This window comes from Amphiura filiformis, chromosome 1 (genome assembly GCF_039555335.1).
Source record: "Amphiura filiformis chromosome 1, Afil_fr2py, whole genome shotgun sequence".
Classification (NCBI taxonomy): Eukaryota; Metazoa; Echinodermata; class Ophiuroidea; order Amphilepidida; family Amphiuridae; genus Amphiura; species Amphiura filiformis.
This window is the reverse complement of record NC_092628.1, coordinates 77,611,812-77,620,900: the sequence shown is the minus strand read 5'-3', so window position 1 is coordinate 77,620,900 and position 9,089 is coordinate 77,611,812.

The following is a 9,089-nucleotide window of genomic DNA, read 5'->3' as shown; positions in this document are numbered from 1 at the left end:
AAACTGACGGTGACAAACGAGCCCAAGGTATAACTTCCAAAATTGAAACCAAAATTCAGCAACCTAACATTAAGTGTTACGGCTGGCAATGACAGAATGCCATATCTTAATTCAACAACCAGTTGGGTTCTAGCGACAATGCTTTCTTTGGAATCACAAAGTTAATCAAAAAGCAGCCCAATTTGGAGCTATTTGGCGACTTCAACTTAGCATTAGTAGGTCTTTGTATTGTTTAACAGGATGTAAACTTTCAATCGGGTACTTCAATATGTTTGGCCTTAACCTTAGTTTAGTTTCCTTAGATAACATAGTATGACGTTATTCTAAGCACATTGTAAGGTGCAGTGGTATAAAGTGCATTATACGCGCCATTCCGGCTTGAAATGTGTGTGTGTGGGGGGGGGGGGGACAATCGGCTTAATTTTCCAAAAAGTGGTTTTATAGCTGAAAAGAATAAAAATGGGTATTTTTGTCGAAAGGTGGGGAGACACGTCCCCCACCCCATTGACGCTCATGAATCAAGCCCCTTTTTGCAGTTTTGTGCTGAGTGCTTGGCTAATAGTTAATCAACTTAGAGTTAAATTATCATTTCCTCAGTGCAAATATGCCAATGTATATTTTTAAATGAAAGATAAATATTCTTCTTCAATAAAAAAGGCAAACAAAATTTTCCTGTTAACACGGAAGCCTTTTTGAAAGTAACGTATTTGATTGTGCTCATTTTATCATCACTTTATACAGACTGTATCGAAATAATTTGTAGCTATCAGGTTTAATGTTTATCGAAAGGCCTGCATCTTCCAAATGCAAACATTGGATCCGCTCGAAAAAATCAGGCTATTATTGTTTGGTGGTGGGTGACAAGCTTGTCACAGGCTTTTAGTGATACGTCTACATTTTGTCTAGTGCATGTAGTTGTAGTTGTAGATATAGTTGTAGCTGCTGTTTCCCTATCCTTCATACATTGTACCTATCCTTCCTATCTCCTATCATTCTCCTAGCTTCACTTCTAGTCTGCTTGCTTGAAACACTCCTATGCTGCTGAGCAACCCAACTTGCCTCTCCTTATTCAAAACTCGTACATAACCTCCCCGTTGGTCACTACCGGTAACTGGATATCTTGCGATTCCAAGCAGATATGTAGGGGATCGCGGAGCAGCAAGCGGCCCTAGAGGTGCAGTATGCATGACCCACCGGCGTGTGGAAACGCTCTGGTGCTCACCAACGCTTGCCCCAGCTATGGGCAAATAGTTAAGATATATAGATCACTATCTTAGGCGAAGTAGAGATTCGGGCTCAAAAAGGCAAAAGGGTTCCTGAGATGAGCAGCAGCCAGTGCTCAAAATCAGGGAATCCTGAGACCTGAGCTAATACTTGGAGCTATGGCTGGAGACATTAGTGACAAGAGCAAAATGCGGATGACGAATTCAGTGCACATTCTCAACGGCCACTAGACAACTGTTGATAGGAGCTGCGTCCATCAACAGTTTTCAGCAATTGAAAGGCTTTAAATGATGGCTACAAATAAAGCACTAGGGTTAAAGCCCCTACCTTATATTAAATCCAAGTTCTGAATCTGTATTAGCTACTAATATTAATGATGTGAGCACCTTAAAGCCTCGCATACGGGTGTGCACGGAGAGAGGAGGAACAAGGAAAGAAAATCTACTAAAATATAAGCAATCAATGTTTGTATCAACCTAAATACAAGAACACTATTTACCTTCAAGAGGAGCTATGTGGCTTGGCTAAGCGTCACAACCAAGACATCATTGGAATAGTCCATAAGGGGACAATCTGGACGTTCCAGAACAGAGAGTGCCCGGAATGAAGTACATGAAGCATATGTGACGGATACCCACGAATGCACTAGTATATTAAGATCAGAACTACAAGCAAGGAAGAATCACTTAAAAGAAACATAATGACAAAATTAATCAAGAAATCCTGAAACAAAAGATCAGCCAGGTAGAGAAAGCAGAACAAAATTGCCAGCACAAAGCTGCATAGGGTCTGATAAATGAGATCAGTGGAAGGAGAACTGCCAAAAAATGTCAGATCAAAGGGAACACAGAGAGTGAGAGACTGCATTCTTGGTTTTCCCATTTCCAGCAGCTACTTGGGAATACACCAGTCATCACCAATGAGGATGAGCCGATAGAGCAGGTGCATCGGGAAATTGACATACGAACAGATGCTTTCGATCAGGAAGATTGTTGAAGACAATACAGAGTCCGGCCGCCGGCCATGTTGACCTTCGTCTTTAAAGGAATCGGATATCAACGTTTGCATTCTAACTCAAGAACGTCTTAAGGAATCGGATGATTTTTTTTGAAAACTCTTTGGGGGAGCCCTAGGATAAATTTACTGTGCAACTGTAGTTCAATATGCAAATTAATGTATTTTGCTCAAGTTATCTACACCATCATCATTAGCTATCGTCAGTCCACTTCAAAAACAACTTGTATTTCAATGATGCAGCGTATTTCAATACTATCAAACGCCTTCTCATAATCTATAAATCCATGGTTGATATTAATTTGCTCTGGTTTGATTAGTGCTTGTTTACTTTAGAGCTTCACGTCCTTCTTTATTAAAGTACATGGGTTATTGTGCCATGATCACCTGGTGATTCCATTTCTTTACGAGCCTTTCGCACTTCACCAGCACATTGGTGGTGATATAAGTGTTGCAGGTTATGTTGTTTTATAGATCTGAGATTCAAGAGTATATCTTGCTGATAAGATCCTGGTAGGCCTGTTTAACTCTGGACACAATGACATCTCTATCACTACTGATTGTACCATCTTCTCCTTGGAGGACAACCATCTGTGAGACTTTGATCTACCAAAATACCAAAAGCAAGATTTTTTTGGCTGTTCTGTAACTTCTGTTTTCTTCCAGCTTTGCAGTATCTTTTTCACATTGTTTTCTGTAATTTCAGATTTTATTTTCCATCTGATTGCTTTACACAACTCGAGCTCGGTTTACTCTATTTTCTATTATAATGTAGTACTTGTTAAAGAAGTTTGAGAATACCTAGTTTCTGCGAGTTTGTCATCTTTCTTCCTAGGTTTCGTTCCAGCTATATCTCTGGCATAATTGGCTTTGGAGAGATCTTGTCCTTTATGGTCTTTCAGCGCATCAAATAAGGGGTTTAATGTAATTTTCAATTCTAGTTGGAATGCGAGTACCGTATGTGATTCTAATTGTGACTTGTCTATGTTCATTTGGGAGTTTAATCACTGTCTGTGCTGAAATTGCTGAAGTGCATTAAGTGCTGCTACATCTGTTATTGCATGCTGCTTGTCTGACATAATGAAATCAATCTCATGACTTCTCCACGTCCATTTCTGAGACTTTGTTGGAAAATGTATTCATTATTCCGAGGTTTTGTTGGCTGTAAACATGGTAAAGTCTATATGAGTTTATTTTCCGTTTCATTCCTATCCGGAGGCCGATGCAAAATATGCATATCATTTATTTTTGTCTTCCCCTGCCCTTAGAGATCCCTAAATTATGTTTGTAGGCCTATGGTTTTCTTTGTCTTGGTTGTGATATTGTTGTTCTTCTATATTTTATCAACACTGTTTCATCAGAGGTCCTGTACTCTGATGTGCCCTGAGTAATTTAATTTGATTATTTATCTGTTTACAAAATTAAAAGATATTTCATGAGTGATGACATGTGTGGGGAATCCCTTCCCATTCATCAAGTTGATCAAAACAAATTGAATCATATCTAATTTTGGATTGTTAGTGGAATCCCCGATCAACCCCAGGAAGTGATGTAATGAGAAAGGTTAATGTTTATAAGTTAATAATGGGAATTCCCAGATTGCTCATCTATTATGCATTGCCTAATATTAACTGGAAATTCCCATTTCTAAAATAAGCTGAATGTGACAGAATGGTGTATTAATAGATTGTGATTATAAAGGTGAAAGCAACTGAGTTTACTCTTGGCAGAATATGAAAAGAGTTTATAAGCTCTCCTTCAAAAGGAGGTAAATTTGAAGTAGTTTACATAGTCAATAATGTGCTATTTTAATGTAGCAAATGAAGGAGATTTTGAGTGTATGAAAGACTTGCTGGACAACATATCTGTCAATAAAGTGGAGCAGTGCAGAAAGAAGACTGTTCCCTGGAGAAAGAAGCCTGTTTCTTGGAGAAAGAGAGTGATTGGTGAAACAAACACAATTTTTGGAGAACTGCACAAGGAGTTAAGTGTTTGGAGACCTGCGCAAGGAGTTAAGTGTTTGGAGAACTGCGCAATGAGTTTTAACTTAAAAGTGTTTGGAGAAATGTGCAAGGAGTTAAGTGTTTAGAGAAAGTAGTGCCATTTCTGTACAAGGATTTTATATGTAAAGGATAAATAAATGCAAGTGTACAATGGACTTCGCTGAACAGTGATTTTCGCAGGATAAGCAAAGATATAAATACATCAGCCAGCCAGAACGTTGTACCAGCGCACTACAATCATCAAAAATTCTGCTGGTTAAGTAGTAATTAGTTAAAAGTGTGATTATATTGTATGTGCATTTATTGTTCATGAACCAATCATATTTTACTTTAATTAAAGACTTAGATTTTGTTAACTTAATCAAACAGTGTCTTTTTGTTGTGCATTCGTGTGAATTTGGGTAAAAGGTGATTTTGGCCTTGAGTCATTATGGCTCATAACAACACAAAGTTATTTATTCTGAACTGTATTGAATATCTGAAATATAGAATTATGTCATGGCTAATATGCTTCATACCGGGGGGGCACTCCCACTTTGGATGTGACGCGTATTTAGGGCTGTTAAGACCCCCCTTTTTCAGCGTCGCTTCACCCAAAGACTCCATATTTGTTTACAAATACATGCTCTGTCACCCAAAGACCCCTTATTTTTCCATTTGATCTGTCACCCAAAGACCCTTATTTTTCAATTTGAACAGCAACTTTCATTAAAACTGATTTTGTTACTTATTTTGAAAAAACAAAGAAATTTGAAGCCATTTAGAACTAGAAATTCAATGTTTGAGGTTTCTGTGGCGCTAAAGGTTCCATTTTAAAAAAAGGTCATGTTCTCACCCAATGACCCCATATTTTTTACATTTTACTCTCACAGAATGCCCCTTACTGCGAAAAAGCCAGCCCTACACCTATATCCATTTCATATTGAAGTGCCTCCCCCCTGGGTTCATATATATGTACTAAACCATTTTACTATGTACTTTGGTAACCCAGTTTAGTAATGACTGACTAAACAGCTTTTATACGACTTTTGTACCTGAAAGATTACAGCAAATCACAGGGTTTATAAATAGATGTATGTTTACACTGCTGGCTCCATTATGATGAGAAACACACAAAATCAAACCCCAAGATTAAGACCAAGACCACCTAATAATTAAATATTTATTTATCCAGACTTGTCTTCAGTTGGTTATAGAAAAAAATGACACTTTGAAAGAAGTGACAATCAACCTCAAGGCTATTTGAAAAGTTTATTTTATTTTCATAATAAAAGCAGTATAATACAGTCAAAACAATTTGATTAACACTAACACTGTGATTTGATCAGATGTGGACTGTGTTTTCCCCGAACCCATGTCGCTGAAGGCATGGCACGCTGCCTGCGGTAATTTGTGGTAATTACTGTGGTTAAGGAAAACAACATTTGTTTCACATATTTCTCAACCGAACTTCATCAGAAAAGGTAGAATACGGATTCTTGTAACAATCTACTGTTCAATTTTTTGCATCAGGAATCAACCTTGTATTTAACAGCTTGCATCAAAAGTTGAAAATCAGTGCACTACTTTATATAATTGCAGGAAAAGGATGTTGTATGTAGCTGACAGCTTTCTTAACCTGGCCTCATGTGTGATCTTTGATCAAATAAACATAACGTACATATTACCCAAATAAACTTACCTAGGGTGACCAGTTCATTGCAACTAATTTGGGTTTTAAATAAAAGTTTGCTGCCCAGAACATAAGGTTGTCACAGACACAAACACATAGACACAAGCACATTTTTCCTGTTCTGAACTTGCTCAACACAGCCCATAAGAATTCCCTGTGACAATCCCTATCCAATTTTATATCACACACTTTTACAAATTGCATTAATATACACTAATATACTGTTTGGCAAACCTTTGATGTGCAATTAACATTTAAAGTTCAACAGTTAAGAACCATTCTAGAGACATTTGTTTTATACAAAATTGTGAAATGAAATATGATACAACTGTCAACAACATTATATACACATTAAAGTAATTTAAAAACCATCACAATAACATTTTGTATAACAGCAACAGGAAGAACAAGAATCTGAAGTGTTTGATTTGCTAGCCTTGTCCAAGGCTCTGTCAGTTTTCTTCCCTTCTCTTCATCAGCACTGAGCCCAGTGTGACCGTGCATAGATGATAAGTGACCAATGACTGGATTGAGTCTAGGGAGCTATGAGATGAGTAGACTCATTATGGACTCATACATTGTGGACCAGGGTCTTAGCTAGAAATTGAGGGTTGCCCGTTGTTTGAATAAAATTGCCTGTCCTAATTTGACCTTTAAAACATTTACCAGAAATCTATAGCCCATTAGAGGGTCAAAGAGTTCAAATATGTGCTGATATGGCCTTGTTCTACAAATTGGGTCCACTAAAAAGGTCAATTAGCTTCTCAAAACATACAATTTATAATATAGCATCTGTCAAAGGCATTAATTTTGCCCGTCCCAGGAGCAAACTGGCCGTCTAAAATGACGGCCAGACGGGTGGCTAGCTAAGACCCTGTTGTGGACTCAAGTTAAGATCAGCCGTTCAACATCTAAACACAGTCATTGGGTTGTGTTGAACATTTTAGAGAGAAAAACTTAATGAGCCTTGGACAAGGCTAGTGATTTAGAAGTATCTAATTGGCCAAAAGTTTTGAGAATCATCTGCAATGCGAGCTTGAAAAAAGCTGAAGAGAATTAAATTGTACATTACACATTGTGAGAACTGATAAGAAAGATAATTCTAGACAGATGCAGGGGAATCTCTTAAGGGCTGGGGTATGAACGTTTGGACAGTATTTATTTTGGGACATTAGAGCACATCAGACATATCAATTGCATTCTGAATACGAAGAATGTCATTCTGATATCAAATAATTTTGATTTTTTGTGAAATTCGCAATTTAATACACATTTTATGGCAAATCATTAAAAATTTATATTTTTGATATTTAACAGTACTTGAAGTAAACTTTATAAATCTGATTATTTATACTTAAAGTGTATGTAGGTGGGATGAAAAGCCGACGATCAATTGAACATTTTGACCTTTCGTATTGAAGATATGGATTTTTTCCCCAAAACACCAAAACAAATTAGGTCTTTTTGGGAAAAAGTCCATATCTTCAATATGAAAGGTCAAAATTTTCAATTGACCGTCGGCTTTTCCTCCCTGCTACATACACTTTAAGAATATATCATTAGATTTATATAATTTACTTCGAGGACTGTTATATATCAAAATTTGAAAAATATCAAATTTTTATAATTTGTCATCAAATTTGTATTATATTGTGATTTAAAAAATGAAAATTATTTGATATCAGAAAGACATGCTTCGTATTCAGAATGCAATTCGATAGGTCTGAGGTGCTCTCATGTCCCACAAAAAATACTGTCGAAACGCAATAAACGCTCATTTTGGATCCCTTAAGGCCACAAACAGACCTTTTCAAGCATCATTATTATTTTTGGAAAGGAAATGAATCAAGGGATCCCATGTGACATCAGATTTTTTGTGACAACATTAATAAAATCGGTTCAGAGTAAAAAAAATTCAGAAATTTAGTTTTTCATGAAGAAGAGACATGAACTTATGGATGGGTATTTAATTTTTTTGAAATTTGTCTCTTTTTTTGAAATATTGAAAAAAGCATGTGAAAAAAGCAATTTTGCCACTCAATACGATTGCATAACATGATTTATCCACTAAGTAACTTCATTATGTCTTATATCATGTAATCCACCTCCATCTTAGACCAGTCAGTGGCTGGCATAAGACACAATGAAAGTACTTAGTGGATAAATCATGTATCCCAATCATGTAAGAGAGTGGTGGCTAACATGATTTATCCACTAAGTACCTAAATGTGTCTTATGACAGCCACTGACTGGTCCAAGATAAAGGTGGGTTACATGATTTATCCATTAAGTACCTTCATTGTGTCTTATGACAGCCACTGACTGGTCCAAAATTGAGGTGGATTACATGATTTATCCATTAAGTAGGCCTACCTTCATTGTGTCTTATGACAGCCACTGACTGGTCTAAGATACAGGTGGATTATGTGTTTAATCCACTAAGTAGACTTCATTGTGTCTTATGACAACCACTGACTAGTCTAAGATAAAGGTGGATTACATGATTTATCCACTAAGTACCTTTATTTTGTCTTATGACAGCCACTGACTGGTCTAAGATGGAGGTGGATTAAGCATTTTATCCACTAAGTACACTTCATTGTGTTTTATGACAGCCACTGACTGGTCTAAGATGCAGGTGGGTTATGTGTTTAAGCCACTAAGTACACTTCATTGTGTCTTATGACAGCCACTGACTGGTCTATAAAGATGCAGGTGAATTATTACGTGATTTATCCACTAAATACATACAGCAAGGCACAATGCTTAATGCTACAAAAAACATTAGAATACATATCATCACCCGCATATGATTATTATCATCCAAGCACACAACAACCGTCCTTTTCCCAGTAGGGCATTCATCTTCATCAGGTGGCAAATCTTTTATATGACACTCCTCTATTGCACTCTCGTTTCCATCACACACTACTTCTATAAAATGTCGTACATTTTCGTCATCATCACTTAGCTCAAGAATATCATGGTCTGTATAAGATTGCTTTGTACTGGAAAATTCAACAGTTATCTCATCTGTGGTATTAGTCTCACCCGATTCGGTCTCGTCCGATTCGCTCTCGTCTGATTCGCTCTTGTCCGATTCGCTCTCGTCCGATTCACTCTCCTCCGATTCGCTCTCCTCCGATTCGCTCTCCTCCGATTCGCTCTCCTCCGAT